The 20,682-nt window shown below is 38.8% G+C and overlaps 1 non-coding gene across 1 annotated transcript; it reads right to left on the bottom strand.

Moving 5' to 3' along the window:
* Positions 1–667: 667 nt before the first annotated feature.
* Positions 668–19,898, bottom strand: LOC115215049. Its single transcript, XR_005000319.1, has 3 exons — positions 19,709–19,898; positions 2,074–2,108; positions 668–712 (listed from the first exon to the last, which is right to left on the bottom strand). It is a non-coding gene; the product is annotated as an uncharacterized LOC115215049 (transcript).
* Between the last annotated feature and the right edge of the window lie 784 nt (positions 19,899–20,682).

Here is a 20,682-nt window from a genome sequence, read left to right as displayed (position 1 = left end):
AAAACCATCTCCCCTGATCGAATGGGGGACTGAAACAACATAAAATGAAGTGTTTTGCTCAAGAACACAACGCGCCGCCCTGTCAGGGAATCTAATCCACGATTTAGCGATCGTGAGCGCAACAGCCTTACCACTAGGCCACTCGTTTAAAATCGTATGTTTACAATCTGAAAACCAGGGTAGGTTATATCAATGTCTCTTTATGGCCTGTATCAAATGTGGTTCAAAATTTGTGGTAATCGAATCGAAATTTGAAAATGGTGTTCATATTGTTACTGTACAACCACATTAGTAGTTCAACAGGATTGAAGGGTTATTAAATACTACACAAAAATATTCGACTCTATTAGTTTAATTATGAAATCAATCAGGGAACTTTTTAAGGCATTTTGCAGAATTCCGATAATTTAGCATTTCACTCAACTGATGTTTGTTTCTTTTTTTAAACAAAAGAAATTATAGCTTTTTTTATAAAGAAATTATTTTAATGTTTGTTGTAATTTGATTAATTGTTAGATCGAGCAAATATTACTTAAATTATTTTTTTATTCGGTGAACCGTTTCCAATAGATTGTATTTCGATCAACTTTTTACATACGTAGATATACCTACTTTCAGTTCAGGTAACGATTGAATTGTTTCCATTGGTAATGCACAATTTCTATCAACAGAAACATTGGCTTTATCCAAGTTCCAAAATGTTTTAAAAGCTCTGTAATTAAAAGAAATTGAATAAATTATAAGCAACAAGAAGAAAATTAGTCGTCTTTTTAATTATATTTGGTTTTCTTTTCTTTTTTTCTTTTTTCTTTTCAGCTACAAAAAAATAACTTGGATAAGAAATACAATTAAATAAAGGGCATACGGGACAACAGAAAGACCACTTCTGGTGGAGGCGCAATGGCCCAGTGGGTAGGGCAGCGGACTGGCGGTCGTAATCGACTAACCCCCGCCCCCAAAATTGTGCCTATAGTAGAAAAGAACATCATTATTATTATCATCATCATCATTTATAAGCAAATATGTTCACCATATTTCGCTTTTCTTATTTTGACATAGCATAACATGTTATAATATGTTTTTCAAATAAACGCCATTTTAAAACTGTTTATAAATGTTCTTGAGACCGTTTTCCTACTAAAATAATTATGCGGATGTAGCATAAAGAAAAGTACGTGTGTTAGAACATGTTTCTCGGAAAAAAACAACTTTTTATACTTGTAAAAATTTGCAAGTTTTAAGGCAGGTTTTAATATTTTCCACTAACATATTTCAAAATTCGGTGTTCTAATTTTCAATCTTTCAAACTTTCGGGATCCTAGCTTTTAGTACATTTGAATTTGACTTTATAATCCAGGGCCTTACAATCCAAACATTGTTTTAACACTGAAAAAATAAAAAAATAAAAATTCGATCTGAGGGAAGAATTCACATAGTCGGTTGCTTTACAGGAACTAGTCCCTTACGATGCCAAGCCCAATGACTTTAACAGACACGGATTGGAATTACCTAAGTAAAATTTAACTAATGAGAATGCTTTTATGTAGCCATTTGATCTGCTAGAGATAGCAGCCAAATCTCCCTCAAACAATATTAGGAAATGAAAGGATACGTTCGTTTTTGCCGTCCTACACAAAATTTGCAGGATAGCTATACCTGAAATGTCTTTGATCGTAGATCTGCTCAAACATACAAATACAAACACGTTTAGATGTAGAAATGGGAGAAAGGTTATTTAATACACGTAGAAAGATATATTTATTCGTTCGGAGCTGATTTCGTCTGATACTGAGAGCAGTAAAATGCAATTAACTCCGAGCGCAATGCGTTAATCTGTATATAAACGACTGCATGGTGGATATTAGATCTGTGTGTGTGTGTGTGTGTATTAAATAGTCAGAGAGCATGTAATTTTATGCAAAATAGATCCGGAGAGGTTCAAACAGACTAAAAAAAAAGATGAACAATTTTCTCATCATATATTCTCACTAGTTTTTAACAGTAAACAACCTTTACAAATAAATTAAATAGGTTTACATTTTGCATGCACATAATAGATAATGACCAACTTACACATGGATTTCGTTCCGAGAGAGATATGTTGCTGTCTGAAAAAGATATACAGCAAGCATTATTTTCATACAAATATAAAGAAGCTAGAAGTAGTAGTGCAGAAGAAATAAATTAAGTTGAAAATGTACAGTGAGTATATATGAAAACTTATTTATATTATAATTAATGCGCTTAACCGGTTTCATATTTGTATTGCTTTTCAAAAGTGTAAATTTTGAGGGACATGGAGTTGTGTTTCTGTGTCTATAAACGATACAGTCTGCGACACAGCTCCGCTTTCCTCAAAACTTTGACTTCTTAGAATCGTACAAATTAGAATCGTACAAATGTGAATATATTAATGTTTATACAACTAAATTTTCATATATACTTTCTGTGTATTTTCAACTTCCCTCTATAAGATTTTATATATATATATATATATAATATATATATATATATATATATATATAATATTATATATATATATGATATATATATATTATATGTTGTGTGTGTGTGTGTGCGTGTGTGTGTGTGTGTGTGTGTATTTGGAGGCAATTATGCAGATAACAAATTAGATATATTATTAGATATAACAGTTTGGGTATAAAGGATCCCATCTCCTTTGAACGGACAGAGTTTGGACAGATTTCTTAATAAGCCACCCATGCCTGGATACAACTCACTCAACAAGAACTCACTACTTGAATGGACCATAAGCAAAACTTGACTTAGATTTAGATAATCCTATCAGGTGGTGCTATTAAGTTAGACATGGCCTGGACCACTCTTTGGTCGAAACATATCAAAGTTTTATCTAAGTTTTATGTACACATGCAAAACGAGAGAAAGCAAAAAGTGAAGACTTTCAGACGATAAATATTTAAGTATAAATATCACTTTGATCACTTTGACCGACCAGTCCGTCAGGCGTCCATTTGACACCGCTGGTCACAGCACGCTGTCCACTCCTCTCTGGATCGCGCCTTTCTCATCCACGTGATCCCAATCGTCCTCTTGAAATCGTCACTCCACCGTCGTGGAGGTCTTCCGGGTGGTCTTTCCGAAGTATAAATATATAGATATTTATATTAATAGGGCCAACTTACACAGAATGCAAACGACAGAGAAAATTAAAGGGAAGGGGAAAAGATGTTATAATTCCAAAAGCTGTTTCTGTGGACTTGGCGATCCATCATAGTATTCATAGGTGTAGTTCATCACGATATGCGACCGTAATGGAAGCAATCAACATTGGATAAATCGAGCCTCCGTCATCAGGGTAGAGAAGATCTTACATTTCATATCATAACGCGTGTGTGCATGCTTGTTTGTGTATGTATGTGTGTATATGTATGTGTTTACATTGTGTTTCGAGTTGTTGGTTTTATTTTACATCTCGTATTAGTTCGTAAATATATGTGTAATCTAAGTACTCCATATCGTAGACTGCATAATTTATAAGACAACTTCAGTTGTAACAGGGTCTGTTTCATCTAATCGGATTGCAATAAATGAAGTATTTGTGGTGTTTTGTGTTGTAAAAATTCTCTGAATTATTACTACGTGAATGCAGCGTGTAAACATAAAATCTTTTAGTTCCATGAATGTATTATTGATGCTCGTAATACTGTATTGTAGAATTGTCAGGTTTGAAATGCTTTAGTTTTTTTTAAATATATACCGTGCGGAGTTGTGATATTGGGTAGTGGGATACCTTTCTGTCGTTAATGTTTCTGCTATTGTTACTGTCATTATTATCTGTGTTTATGTACATTTTTTATAAACGGAGTTGTTTGATTATGCTTCTGAGAATACAGAGCGCCTTTAAAGAACAACATAATTTATGGGTTTGCATGAAACAAGCTTTCAAAGTTAATTGGTTTGAAATGATACTACTTACTTTTAGTTTGAAAGCAACAAAACATCACATTACACAAAAAATCGGTAATTATCGACCATCTCTTACTTCGTACACATCGTGGACATTATACCAGAAAGATTTGCATAAATTAATTCTTTTCAAAAAGAGTATCTTCGCTAAATACTCGAAATGTCACTCATTTCCAATTTGATCATACCCGACGAACTAGCTTCAGTATGCGATCATTTCTGATTTACTTCAGAATAAACAGTTGCTTAGCATGGCCATATGAATCTAATAGATTATTCAAGATTGTTAGTCAGAATGCTTACATGACCGGCACAAATAAAAAGTATTCAAGAGTGCGTGAAATATAACAGGCTAAAAATAAGTCAAATGTGTCCATAAACGAAGAATAACCATCAAGGAATAATTTGAAAATGCCAACAGATATAGAAGGAAGTTATCCATGGGTGATGAGTACCTAAGGCTGGATGGTGAATTAGAGGAAAACTTCAGATCACTAAGCTTTGACTAAGTTTCATCGTTAATTTACACTATTATTTCAACCTCTACTGTGCTTCTCTATAAAAGCTCTTTATATAAAGTCTGCTTCTTGATAACCTGCAAGGACTGATCGTTGCTTTAAACTTCAATTATCTACGATTTATAACAGCACCGAAAGAGGAAAGGTGGATCAGAGAAACCTCTTTGTTCATTCTCAGCTTGAAATTAAAATTCAGTTGAATTAAATTTCACTTGCTCTAATTATGGTCGCTTAAAATACATAAAACTCAACCTCGTAACACTGCAACACATTACTATGTCCATCTCCCTGCTCATAGAATGAATCATAAAAATGTACAAACGACTTCATATAATTTGTTAAAAGGGTTTACACACACACACAAAACACACACACACACACACACACACACACACACCACACACACACTTGATCACGAGTAGTATGCCAGAAATATTCTGTTAAGAAGGGGATTTGTCTCTATAATTTTTTCACAACTAGTAACTGTATATTTCTCTCCCAGAGTTATTAGCAGCGATGTTTGTAACCATTAGCATTGTCTTACCAAACAGATGGGTCTCATGCTGCGTGTGAGAAACTTTTAAGTTCTGTTATTTTCTTTCTCGTTTTTTATTTCTTATTTTTAAGTCGAATGTATTATACTATGAGTCATCTATGAAGATATGTAGCTTTGTTTTAATCGTTAGAGCGTCGGACAAATTAACTTGCGTTATTTCTTCCGATTATTATGTCTTGAAAACACATATTGCCGGGGCTGATTTTACCTTTCATCCTTCTGGAATTCTTAAGACAATTCAAATGGTTAAACCTGCCCCCAGAATTTGTAGTTTTATGCATATTTTAGAAATTATTACTCTTGTTATTGTTGTTTACCACGAACGGTTTTCACAGGGCGTCCACAGAAAATTAAATTTTACCGCTTTGTATGTTTTTCTTGTTTCATTCATTAGATTGTGGCCATGCTGGAGTACCACTTTCAAGAATCTTTAGTCGAATGAATAGACCCCTAGAGCTTAATTTTTAAGTTTGGTACTTATTCTATGTGTTTGTTTTGCCGAACTGCTAAGTTACGGCGACGTAAACACACCACCACCGGTTGCCATGCAGTGGCGAGAGACAAACACAGACAAAAAGGCACACACATACACATTCATATATAACGTGCTTCTTTCAGTGGGACTGAACCCGGAACTACGTGGTTTGGAAGCAAACGTCTTACTACAGAGCCACGCCTGCACCTATATGATACTCTTTTACTCTTTTACTTGTTTCAGTCATTTGACTGCGGCCATGCTGGAGCACCGCCTTAATCGAGCAACTCGACCCCGGGACTTATTCTTTTGTAAGCCCAGTACTATTCTATCGGTCTCTTTTGCCGAACCGCTAAGTAACGGGGACATAAACAACACCAGCATCGGTTGTCAAGCAAGCTGGGGGGACAAACACAGACGCACAAACACACACACGCATATATATATAATATATATATACGACGGGCTTCTTTCAGTTTCCGTCTACCAAATCCACTCACAAGGCTTTGGTCGTCGGCCCGGACTAGACTTAGTAGAAGACACTTGCCCAAGGTGCCACGCAGTGGGACTGAACCCGAACCATGTGGTTTGTAAACAAGCTACTTACCACACAGCCACCTGCCTCCTATGATGACTAGTTTTTTTTCTTTTTCGCTGCTTTTTCTTCTGGTGTACTGAAAAGATGTTTTGGGATTATGTAATGTACACCACGTTTTCGTGAGGTATAGAAAAAAGTTTGACTTAACACTTTTATTTGACTGCGCATATTTCTAGAAGACGGCTATTTGTAACTTTCTTCGTATTTCAAAATGGCCACTTCAGTATTGTAAGTAGAATAAATGTTATAAAGGTGGAGCAATGGCGAAAAACAAGCACAACCAGCAAGAGAAAAAAAAGATCAAAAACAAAAATACAAAATACTAAAGTAACAATTACAACAATAACTGAACAATAGAAAAAATGCAAACAAACAAATGCAGCAAAAACGTCCAAAGGAAAATAACAACTGCAATTAAACCAACTATCAAACACACAACTCCTTTCTGAACTTCACTATAGTACGAAAGGAAGGCAGTGATTAGATATTGTATTTAAAGAAAACACAACAAAAATACACACGAAGAGGGAAATGTCTAAAGAATATTGAAAGAAATACTTCTGGAACACAGAACACTAAAAGTCTACGTAAATTTTAAAGCGAAAATTTCCACATCTTTTATCTTTTACTTATTTCACTCATTAGACTGCGGCCATGTTACAGCACCGCCTTGAGGGTATTTTTAGTCGAATTTATCGACCCCAGTTTACAGATTGTCATGTGGTGGGAGGAACAAGCACAGATAAAAAAACACATACACACACACGCATATATCTATCTATCTATCTATCTATCTATCTATCTATCTATCTATCTATCTATCTATCTATCTATCTATCTCTCACAATGGACGGACGCTAGTCATATCGGCTCCATGTAAGTTGGCCACTTTTACATGTTTAAAACTCCTTGTTGTCAAATATTTTGTTTTAATCGTTGTGCAAGTTCATTCACTAAAAAACCTGAGAATTATTCACGTAGAATTCCGCCCCTGTATGGGCGAAATTACAAAAAAACTTTCAAAACTTTCGTGGGTCTTTTAGCCATTTTTCATTTTGAAAATGGCAACTAGAAACCACGTGGCTAGCCCGCCAGTCATGCAGAACGGTAGCAAAACACTATTGCTACCACTAGCTGCTAAACATCGCCGCGTGAACACCGCTGTCACCACCATCACCACCACCAACAACAACAACAACAAATCTAACGTCGCATTCACCATCGCCGCGACCAAAGACATTAACTTAGATTTCCCCTCACTCCCCACACCACTTGTTGATGATAAAGGGACAGAGAAGGGATTTCAAAAATGAATACAAACGAAAACATGAATGCCAGCACCACCACCATCACCACCAACAACAACAACAACGAAATTGGCACAAAGCCGCCTACCAAAGACAACACCGCCAACACCAATACCACTACTACGACGTCAAATGCTACATCCAAGCCTTCTGCTGCTAATACCGCCAACACCAACACCACTACCATGACTTCAATTAACACTGCCACAATTAACACTTCTACTGCCAAATTCAAAACGAATTTTGCGGACGTAACAAAACAAAAAAGAACAATTGTAACATTCACCACACAAGAGATAAACCGCACAAAGGCACTCTTCTCCAAAGAAGGAGACAAATTGCACCTTCATATTCCACAACACATCGTGGAAAACACACAAAAAAAAACAATAATTTATAAAGTAATAAACAAAAAAACAAGAAGAACAGAAAATGCACCGCAGGAAAAAATCGATAAATGCCTTCGTCCTGTATGGGACTCCAAGGAATATATCAGTTGGGGAAACAAATTTGGTACAGTCCAAGTACGTTTCCTCAACGAAAGTTTAGCAAAACGTTTTTCCACATTGGAGCTGCATTCGGACGACTTGGTAATGATACCAGTCTATTTAAACAAAAGGGTCACGAAAGTCCAAATAAAAAACATACCATTTGATGTCGAAACACAATGGTTGGTCTCTGCCATCTGCTTTGAAATGTCAGAGACAATGTCAGAGACAAACATCCTGGAAATCGCGGTTCTAGGAGAGAAAGACTATGTGGGCAAATCAATCGAATTCCTGCTTCAATTGGATGAAGCAGCAAGAGAGAAGATACCCACCGCTATAGAACTGCCAGGAGGCTACAAACTCTATATAGTGGTAGAGGGCAGGCGACCACGCTGCTATTTGTGTGGAAGCGAAACACACTTGAAAAAGACGTGCCCAACCACTGCACACCAAGAGCAACAACAACAACCACTACCACAACCAAAGCACTCCGGAAAAAAAGCTCTACTACCCACACCACCATCAACACAGAAGACGACAAGAGAAGCACACCAAGCTAATCCGTCATCAACCAAAAACCACTCGACACCTGAAAAAATACCAACACCACCATCAACAGCAAAACCCAAAGGAACAGAAAAACAAAGAAAACACACACAAACTGATCCCCCATCCCTTATACCGCACTCAACACACACAAACACTCAACAACCAACAACAACGAAAACAACAACACAACCACTTACACAGACATACATAGAAGCCCACAACATACCCCTACCCCCTTCTGATTCCTCAGAAATTTCGTCGGAAGACGAAACCAGTGAGGAATGGCAAATAGCTACAAAAAGAAGGAAAATAAAGAGCAGAAACACAACCAAACCAAATGCAAACACGAACAAAGCAGGGGGAAATACATCTCCCGAAGACATTTCAAAACCCAACGCAAACAACAGCCACACCAACACCACAAAAACATATACAGCAAACATGCTCACAGCCATAGACACCAAAAACACAAATTTGATGGAATACATCCAATCAAAAACAAACATAACAGAAGATGACATAAAAACAAACAATCACCCATACACAACACCACCAGACCACATCAAAATATTACACATCTCCAAAAGTCTGCACCACACACTCATTTTCCCCAGTGCGGTTGGTAAATGCCAAAAATATCTCACAAAGAAACTGTACTGGGATCTCCTCGAGGACAAACCAACGGAGGAGAAAGCAAAAACTTTCGAGCAGTAAGTAACCCTCTGTTCCTTTCACTTGTATTCTAATTCATTAGAACTATGATCAAGATTGGTTGTGTAAATGCGCGTGGCTTGGGGTCCCCTTGGAAACAAGGGTACCTCTTAAATGACATAAAGTCACATAAGTTAGAAATCATAGCCATAAGCGAGACCAGACTCCACAATCCGCGGGCCCTAAAGACCATGTTTGGCGGACAGTTCAACATTTATTTTTCCCCCTGTCTGCCGAGAATGGGCGGTAGTGGCACCGCGGTACTTTTTCACAAGAGTCTGGATCTCAATGTAAGGACAATATTCGTAGACCCGGAGGGTAGACTGGTCGTCCTGGATGTCGACGGCAGCAATGGGTGCGCTTTTCGACTCGTATCAGTTTACGCACCGCCCTTAACAGGTCGGGCGGATTTCTTTCAACGTCTAGAAGTTTTCTTGGGAACGTCTCGTCCTTTACTCTTAGTGGGGGATTGGAATGCTACCTTGGACACGCATGTAGACTACGTGGGTAGAGATAGGAATAGACGGGGATGCAAATGCCTCAGAGACCTGCTCAGACGCTTTCAACTGTCTGACAGGTTCCGACTAGACCACCCGAATGCGCCAACGTGGACATGGAGCAACCGCATCGGGTCGTCGAGATCGTATCTAGATAGGATACTGTGTAGGACAGTAGATAGAGATAGCATAGGATGTCCACAATTCCACATAGTCAGCTACACGGATCACAAACTTGTGACATGTACGCTAGACTTAGGTAAGACACTTAGGCAGGGTCCCGGATACTGGAAACTAAACGCGTCTTTCCCATCGAGACAAGTTTTCAGAGACCGGATTAGCACACTAGTAAAGAGGGCTTTGACGGGAGCCATCATCAACAACAAATGGTGGTTTGCCCTCAAGAGAGCAGTAAAAGCAGAAGCGATTAGGTACAGCAAAGCACTAGCCATAGATAGAAATAGAGTAGAGGGTGAGCTAGTTAAGAAGCTAGAAGAGGCAATTAGAAGCGGCATCGCATCCGACGTTTTGGCGGCGAGGTTGGCCCTCGACCAACACTTCAACGCCAAACACGAAGGATGTGCTGTCAGAGCTAGGATGCGTGCTCTAAGGAACGAAGGTGTTGGAGCCGCGAGAGAGGCCCGGGTGGCAGAGGCGCAACAGGGCAACAAAGCCACCATTCGGTCACTGGTAGATGAACAGGGGCGCGAATTGCTCGAGCCAAGTAAAATGTGTGAGGCCTTTCAGCAGCATTTTGCCCGACTGTTCGGAACGAGTGGAGGGCAAGAACGTAGGGTGGACTTCAGTGCCTACCTACATAGCCTACCACGACTCTCGACAAGAAAGGCAGGGTGCTGCGAAGGTGCCATCACGGCGGCGGAAGTGCGGGAAGCGATGGCAGAATGCTCGAGGGACAAATCACCGGGTTTGGATGGTCTACCCTACGAGCTTTACAATTGTATGCCAGACTTGTTTGGAGATCTCTTGGCGGCGGTGTACTGCAACTGGCAGCAAAACGGGAGCATTCCTGGTTTTGTGAGCCGAGGAGCCGTAACACTGCTGAAGAAAGATCTAAACAAGGGAAATGTAATAGATAACTTTAGGCCCATCACTCTGCTTAATGCAGACTTGAAAATTTTGGCCAAGGTGCTAGCCAAGAGGTTGGCGCTTGTCATCGAGAAACTGGTCGACAAGGCGCAAACATGCGCCGTGCCAGGCCGGACCATCCATGACAACCTCCATCTGATGCGCTACATCATAGACAGGGTAGTTAACGAACCTGGCATGGGTGGGGCCCTGATCAACTTGGATCAATCGAAAGCCTTTGATAGGGTAGACCATCGATACTTGGAGGCAGTCCTGAGAGCGGCTGGTTTCGGTCCCGTCTTCCGCGGCTGGATAGCTGCCTTGTACAGAGGCATCCGTTCGGTAATTCGCGTAAATGGACATCTATCGAGACCTTTCGACATTGCACGTTCGGTCCGTCAGGGATGCCCCCTCTCGGCGCTTCTATACGTATTGACTCTTGAGCCACTACTGCGGAAGCTGGCGACTCTAAGGGGCATCCCGCGAGAATTGGGATGCGGGACGAGCGTGTCTGCATACGCGGACGACGTCACCGTCATAGTGTCTAGCCACGAGCACATCGAGCTGGTCGGCGAGACACTGAAAAACTACGAAGCGGTGACAGGAGCGAAAATCAACCGGGAAAAGTCAGTGGGCTTGCGACTAGGCACCTGGAGAAGCAAGCCCATGCCGTCCACCAGCGCCTCCGTCGTGGGACGCTGGACCGACGGCCCGGTTGAGTTGCTCGGGGTCTGGTTTGGTCCGGACCTCCAAGTGGAGAAGAACTGGAACGAGATAACGAGTAGGGTGGTCACTCTCGCCCGGCAATGGGCCGAGAGGAAACTGTCCCTAAAAGGTCGAGCGGAGGTGGCGAACACGTACATCGCGTCCGTCATCTACTACCGCCTGACCGTCGTACCTTGTCCCGACCCTACCATCACCAAACTACAACGCATCCTCTTTCGCTTCTTGTGGAAAGGATGCGTCCCGATGGTCAGGCGATCCATTTGCTGTCAACACCCGTTAAAAGGAGGGCTGGGCATGCCGTGGTTGATGATGCGCAGACACGCGCTGAGACTGCGACATCTCTGGCTCTATGTAGACGACGGTGAACAGGTGTGGTCGCCGTTTGTGAGGCACGCTTTCCCGCAGCTCGTCTCCATGACCGAACTGCAGTCGTGGATCAAAAAGAGGCCGAGGAAGGGCGAATGGCACCGCGAGTGTCGCGTTGCTCTCAAGCAACTCTGCCGTCCTGGGTCGACCTTAAGTGACTTCAACACAACCAAAGCATTCTATAGGGGTTTAGTGGAGGGGAGGTACGACGACGAGCTCGGGGCGAACCTGGACGTCGACGAGGAGTACCTGACCCGCCTGTTCGGGACGACTTTCGGGCCAGGGCCCATGGACAACTTCCAGAGATCCCTGGCCTGGCAGTGCTACCGAGAAGCGCTACCCGTTCGGGATAAGCTCTACAGACACGGCTCGAGAAACACGGGGCCGACCTGCCCGAGATGCGGTCAGAGCGACGAAACCGTTCTGCACGCACTCGTTCAGTGTCCAACAATTTCCGACCTGTGGGCTTATGTCGAACAACTGCTGTCACGTGTGGGACGAGTCGGTTTATCAGCTGAGTCTATCGTCAATATTGTCACGCCTCCTTCCTTCAAACGGGAAGGAAGAGCTATTTTCATCATCCTTGTGGCTATGGCGAAAGAATGTATCTGGTGGACGCGTCTGAAAGGATTGGAGACAAACACTTTCCTCTCTGGTCAATCTCTCATCAACTTCTTCAAGTACCACTTGAAAAGGAAAGTGAGAGTAGAGAGGCAAGTTTTGTCTAGCGAATGTTTTAAAAAAAGATGGGTGAATGTAGCAAGAATGGCACGTATGAATGACGAAGCCACCTTGAGCATAGTCCTATGAACCCAGAAATCGAAAACAGAGAGTTGCTTATTTGCAAAAACAAAAAAAAAAAAAAAAAAAAAAAAAATATAAAATGTGACTTCATTGACCGAGGTTACCGTGGTCTTTTCCGTAGGCTTTTCTTTCCACGGGTAAACCTCACCTGTCCTCCCCTTTACACTTCATATTGACATTTCTGTGATAACGATCCCTATTGATCAATTTTTTTCCTCTCCCCCCCCTTTTTTTTTTTTTTAACCCCCCTTTTTTTGTCCTCTTTCTCTCCTTTTACGATCCCTTTTGATCGAAACTCCCCTTCCTTTTTTTTTTTTTTTTTTTTTTTAAACCTTCAAAAGAAAAGCTCTACCTTGTAATTTGTTCTATCTGTGTGCAGCCCTGTGTGGCTAATAAAGAAACATATCTATCTATCTATCTATCTATCTATCTATCTATCTATCTATCTCTCTCTCTCTCTCTCTCTCTCTCTCTATATATATATATATATATATATATATATATATATATATAATATATATATATATATATATATATATATATATATATATATATACACTAGTTGAGGTACCCGGCAAGAAATTACCGTTAGAAAGATGTCTGTTGAAAGCCATGAAACATTTTTCGTCAAATTTCGACATTTTTCAAAAAATTAAAATCTATATTAATGGGTAGGACCGATTTGACGAAAACATGAGCAGAGTCTGGTAACGAACCCGCGTTGTCGTCAGTTTTGTGCAATTGTTTAAAATGGTGAAATTTTATGCTTTGGGGCAGATTTTGTCAAATTGATGTCACGACGGCTAGTGCACGAAATGCCTAAATTATACTTGAGAAATAAAATGGTTTTACCTAATCAAAATCTGAAACGTTGGGAAATTAAACCAACGAATTAAAATAAGTTTTAGCAAATCAAAACAATTCGCATTGAAATGAAGAATTAGCAAATGCTAAATAGATTACTGTTAATAAGCTGTCTGTTTCTACCCATGAAACATTTTCGTCAAATTTCGGCATTTTTCGTCAAATTGAAATCATGTTGGCTAGTGCGAAAAATGCCGAAATTTTACAATTTTTGAAAAATCGATGCTGATTAAAAATCGATTTTTAAAAAATCTCAAGTGCGTAAGTGACCGCATGGGTATAAGACCCACACACGTCTCAAGTTTCATCAAGGTCCGTTGGATAGTCTCGGAGGAGTTAAAGTAACAAATTGACAAACACACAAACTTGCCATTTATTATTATAGATATATATATATATATATAGGACGAGCTTCTTTCAGTTTCTTATTTCTTTATTGCCCACAAGGGGCTAAACATAGAGGGAATAAACAAGGACAGACAAAGGGATTAAGTCGATTACATTGACCCCAGTGCATAATTGGTACTTAATTTATCGACCCCGAAAGGATGAAAGGCAAAGTCGACCTCGGTGGAATTTGAACTCAGAACGTAACGGCAGACGAAATACTTATTTCTTTACTGCCCACAAGGGGCTAAACACAGAGAGGACAAACAAGGACAGACAAACGGATTAAGTCGATTACATCGACCCCAGTGCGTAACTGGTACTTAATTTATCGACCCCGAAAGGATGAAAGGCAAAGTCGACCTCGGCGGAATTTGAACTCAGAACGTAACGGCAGACGAAATACGGCTACGCATTTCGCCCGTCGTGCTAACGGTTCTGCCAGCTCGCCACCTTTCAGTTTCTGTCTACCAAACCCACTCAGTGTTTTGGTTCGCCCGAGGCTGTAGTAAGGTGCTACGCAGTGGCATTGAACCCGAAACCATGTGGTTGAAAAGCAAACTTCTTGCGATCCAGCCATGCCTGCACCATAACGAGAAAATATTTTCGAAAAAAGAACTGATTAATATCTTTGGGATGGGGTGGGGTTTTTTCAAGAACATCGGATCATTTGGGTGGTGAACTGGTAGAATCGTTAGAGTGTTGACAAAGTACCAGTCAAATACTGACTTCGGGGTTGGTGTGTTTACGAGATCGATAGAATAAGTACCAGGCCTTAAAAAAAATAAGCATTGGGATCGATTCATTCGATTAAATATTCTTCATGGCGGTGCCCCAGCATGACCATGTGCTAATGACTGAAACAAATAAAGATAAACGAAGTAATTTTAATGGTTGTGATAATGTCAACGACGCTCAATCGCAGACAATTATGTTAGACAACGCACAAAGTAGTAATTGCTGTGGTATTAGAGAAGCTAGATTTTTGGCCTCTTAAACTTTCCAATTTTTACAAAACCAAGAAGTATCTCTTTTTGCTCCAGGATCTAATTCAAAAGGATGCAAAATAAAATACAACATGAGGCATAACATGCAACTTGAGTAAGATAGAATCACTTCCCAATTCCCATCGAAACAGCTGTTTGGACAGGAACAATGACAATAGCGAATATAGGAGATAGTCTATCGACTGATGAGGACAAATGTTATAGCATTTTCTACTCTCCTTTTAAAACCTAAGAGTCAGTCAACTTAAGGCTAAAATAGTTAGATATATATCTTCTTTTAGATTTGTAAACCAGTACATGAGACAGAGAACCCCAAATATAACGCTCAAGGACGTTGGAAACAGTGTGAATCTGTAGCTGGTTAATATTTTGTACCAAAGAACAGGAGGGGATTAGTGATGAGATGTGAGGTGTAGTCAGAAGGTATCAAAATGAATGTGTAAGTTCTGATGAAACTCAGAAGGTCACCAGCTGTCCTAAGTTTAGGGTATCCAGAGAAACAGCATGAAATTGATGGCGCAAGATAAATATAGTTGTAATATACATGGTAATAAGAATTTGAAGGGGTATAAAAGGGGAAGGGAAAAGAAAACAGCTGAGACGACAGCAAGAACAGAAAAGCCTTTTTCCAGTATATTATCGGCCACAATTCCGGAAGGAGCGGAGATCACCAGTTCTGGAAACAAGTGATCAGGATCTTGTCTACCCAACTGAAACAACCTCTAGCACCACATGATTGTATAGTAACGAGAGGATGATAGCTGGAAACTGATTTTGAAACCTGTGGAGAAAGAGTGCGAAGGCCAAAAAGCGAAATGAAGAGAAAAATCGCAAAAAAGAGTGAAAAGTTGAGAAGTTTCTCTCCTCAAGACAAAGTTATGGGTTATATACGCGTGCAACACAGTAGTCCGTGGAAAACAGCAAAAAGATGCGAAGAGGAGCACTCTTCAAAAAATAACAATAATCCCCCTCAGAAGCACAATGATATTTTCCCTCAAGATTATGATTAAAACATGGATTAGAATTAAATGGATCAAGAGCTCTCAGAGAGCGCAAACCTCCGCCAAGGTAACACCAATCCCCTCTCGACGATTAGCCGGAGATGATTTTTAAAACGACAATATCTTAAATAAACTCGACTGCTCTCACAAACGAAAATACTAAAATTGAAACCGACCGGTCTCAAAAATTAATTTAAAAAACAACCCATATATAGGGGTGAACATACAGCTTTTTTCCCCCGCGATTCATTTTTTTCTTTAAAGTACAGTAATCAATGTATTGTTCTACACATTTATATCCCATTGATAGGCAAGATACTGCGGTTTTTGTCCGTAATAAAAGCCAAAAACTCACAATGACGTGCTGCGTTAAAAAGCACAATGTATATCGGAGGCGGACGAAGACGGAGGAAGTATTTCGGCCGCCTTGGACCTTGTGATTGATGTCTACTTGAAACAACTTGGTTTGATGAAACTTGCCGCCCACGGTATAGGAAATAGTGAAAAATATACACTAATATTTTGAATAATGGACGAGAGTTGACAGCTCATGGCTCGGTATGGTCATAAATATTATCATATGTATCCCTTTTCCCCAAGGAGGAAATAAGACATTAGGGGTAGTCAGCTGGATATAAGTAACTGTCTATAATAAGAGGCAAGGTAGGGGAAAGCTTTAAATCATGATGTTAATTACCAGTTAAAGAGGCAAGACGCTGAGAAACGTAAGATGTGGATACAGAGGAAATTTTATTTTGGGGAACTATAGGGGAACGTTCATAAACAATATTGTTATGGTGTATAAGAGTAATATTTAAAATTTCAGAATTTCAGAAATGATATCATAACCAAAAATAGGTAAAAGGTGTGTATATATCAATTATAAACACTGAAAAGGAAGATTACATAGAATGAGTTTAATATCCATTCATGTACTTAATGAAATACTTATTAGGTGGTTTCTATAAAGATCTGCTCAAGACATTTACTTCTGGAATAACTGGGAAGATATACAAACTGTCTATTAATTTTAAGCTATGAATCAAAAAAGTGTAAAAATACATAGAGATATACACACACACATACACACATGCACACATATGTATATGTGCATATATGCATATATACACATACGCGAATATTTATATGCTTATATGGATGTAGTATAAATATCTTGTATAGACTTAAGTAACTGAAAAATATCAATTTAAGAACAAGAAAAATAACAATTTATAAGAGATAGAGGTTAATAAGTAAGGATATCAAAATAAGAAAATAAAATAATAAGAATTTATAGAAAATAATAAGAAATACACATAACTTTTATATAAAGAGACAACGGATTAAAATTAGAGGCAGAGAAAAGATAAAGGTAACCCGAAAAGAGGGGAAATAGGTATGGAAGTAGGTATTCAGACCGAAGAAATTTTATAAGTTGTAATTCTATGTGTTATTGTATGTATGATTTTATAGTTTCTGGTGGGTATATGATTTAGTCAAAAGGAGACTTACTTACATAAAGTCACTATAAGTATACATAATATGATCAGCAGGGTAGAACATCATAGAAAGGAAAATAGAGTAATCACCAAAAAAGGATGAAGTCAGAACTAAAAGAAAGCGGGACCGGATTCAGCCTTAAATGGGATATAATACGGAGAGCGCAGTCTTATAGAGATAGTCGATATAGGCGTGAGCTGTGCTCTATGGAAACTTATGAAATTTTTAAGTATAGGGACAATAACATCCTTATTAATAATAGATTATATATATATACAATTGCAGCGTGGAAGGTGTTTATAAGCCATTTAAGAAACACACAAAAGCCGTTCGATTCACTTCAACATTTAAGTTTAATTTGTCAAAATATTTTCGTCGCTAAAATCCGCGACCTGTTCACTGACAAAAATCCGTGCTGCATCTGCTGCTCAGATGCAGCACGGATTTTTGTCAGTGAACAGGTCGCGGATTTTAGCGACGAAAATTTTTGACAAATTAAACTTAAATGTTGAAGTGAATCGAACGGCTTTTGTGTGTTTCTTAAATGGCTTATAAACACCTTCCACGCTGCAATTGTTTTCGTTTCAGCACACGATCTCAGATCAAATTACTTGCTATGCGAGTACATCTCCTATATATATATATATATATATATATATATATATATATATATATATATATATATAATATATATATATATAATATTAATATATAATTAATATATATATATATATATATATATATTATATATATATATTAATAATAGATTATATATATATATACAAAATTTAGAGGATTGACCAGTAAAAGTGGACAGCCTGTATGCTAGATATAGACGTCAAAATCGCCATTTTCCAAGGAAGGTGTTCTCAAGAAAAAATTCAGCAAAAAACCAAAGCGTAAAAATAAGCAAGACAAATGAAAATATACGAAATAAAATCGATTACCTTATGTAAAAAAATTTTTAATCTTCGAATTTTTTAAATATGCTAGGCTACTGGTTTTAATTGATTAATATCAATTTCTACCCTTACTTAATTATATATATATATATTTATATATTTACACACACACACACACGATGTATATATGTTAAATATGATACATAAATAACTGTTTTAATTTAATACTCCTTCATGTGCATATGCAGAATTCTTGGAAATATATCGTGTTTTAGTTGTTGCCTGTTATAATTCTTCTTGTATTATTCCAAGTCTGGTTTAAAACTTTACAAATTTTCCAAATTTTTAACATCGATGTTTATATACTGTGCAACATCTTTTACTCTTTCATAGCACGTATTATAACTCCCCTGTTGAACGGACACAGTATTTTATTGTAATTATTCGAGTCCTTATTGGAAACAGGGTTACTACTACTACTACTACTACTACTACTACTACTACTACTGATTGTGCCGTTATTTCTATATAGGCGCAAGTGTGGATATTTCCTTCCCAACAACATAGTTGCAAGTTCAGTCTCACTGTGTGGCACCTCAGGCAAGCGTTTTCTACTATAGCTCCAGGCTGACCAAAGCCTTGTGTGAATTTAGTAGACGAAAACTGAAAGAAGCCCATCGTGTATGCATATATATGCGAGTGTGTGTGTGTGTATGTATGCATGCACGGTGGTGTGTGTGTGTGTGTGTGTGTGTGTGTGTGTGTGTGTGTATGTGTGTGTGTGTTTGTCTTCGTGTTTTGTGCATGTCCGCTACTACCACTTGACAACCGGTGTTGGTTTTTTACGTTCTTGTAATTTATCATTTAGCCCAAGAGACCGACAGAATAAGTACTAAGCTTTAAAAAATATATGTACAGGGGTCTATTCGTTCGACTAAAATTTTTCAAAACGTTACTCCATCATGGCATCAATCTGATAACTGAAACAAGTAAAAGATCGAATGTTTGAAGAATTACCGGTGCTAATGCGAAGGAAGGGGCCTCTACACAGCCATTCAGTCTGCTAGAAATAACCACCAAAATATTCTTCAACTTATATACTGCCGTCTTAAAAGAGGGAAAAAAAACACTAAACCATTTAATCATAGAAAACCCTTAGAATTGAAGAATGGGTCACGGTTGGAAGGCCTTTGATCATAGCTCTGCTCCACCAGGATAGACCTAGGACTAATCATAACAATACAGAAGTGCACAAGACATGCAAGCACACACACACACACACACTCACACACACACACACACACACACACACTCACACACGCACACTTCTTGATGAAAGAATGAAAAAAAGTAATGTATTTTATTCCTCTTTTTTTTCTGTTTTATTGTATCGTTGAAGACAACAAAATATCACTTACCTCGTAGGCTTCGAGCTCTCGATCAGTAAAGCAACTACTGCTCTGTCCCATGGTCAGAAGCCGTTTAAGCGGTAACACATTTAGAGCCCAGTATAAATTCTAGCTCAAGATGGCTACCCAACAGAACGCTCTATTACGTGGCAGACGTTCTCCTTACAGTTGTATGTATTATCGATTGGTAAAGATAGTTGTCATGCTTTTCTTTTTCTACTTTGATTTGTTTTTTTTTTGTTTTTTTTATGTATTTCTTTATCTTCGATCTTCTCTATGTGACAGCTGTTCCGAATCCTTGTCATAGATAGGAAGCTTGCTGTACAGTAGATAACAGTGAAATGTTTAAGTAGTTGTAGATGAATATCATGAACACAACCACAGGAAGATTAACTAACAGGAATAACGAAAGCAATAAGGACTAAGACAACAATAACAACGACATGACTTTCCTTAAGGTAGAAAATAAATTCCCCCGGATTTATAAAGAGAGGATGGCCATACCTTACAAAAAAAAAACACAAACATTAAATGACTTGCAATGTTGTCTATGCCCTTCCTCAAAATATTAGTGACGCGCTTAAACATGGCTGCTTGCTTAAAAAGGTCATTTTTCAAGCACATTGTTCTGGTTTTGCGCCAAATGCACTGTATCTTGCGCAAATGGTTTTCTGAGAGGGCAATTCTTTGTGAACAGAATTTAATACACGATAACTGTTTCAAAATCTTTCTCTCTCTCTCTCTCTCTCTCACACACACACACACACACACACACACACACACACACACACACACACACACACATACACACACACAAACACACACACACACACATACACACACGCACAAAGATATATATATATGTATGTGTGTCTGTGTGCATGTGTGAATGAGTGTGTGTTTGCGCGCGCATGTGAGCGAGTGAGTGTGTGCGTCTCTGTGTGTGATACTTAACAGATACATCACGGATAACCAAATAACTG

This window comes from Octopus sinensis, linkage group LG8 (assembly GCF_006345805.1).
Source record: "Octopus sinensis linkage group LG8, ASM634580v1, whole genome shotgun sequence".
Lineage (NCBI taxonomy): Eukaryota > Metazoa > Mollusca > Cephalopoda > Octopoda > Octopodidae > Octopus > Octopus sinensis.
The sequence above is the reverse complement of the archived record's forward strand: the minus strand, read 5'-3'. Positions and strand labels throughout refer to the sequence as shown.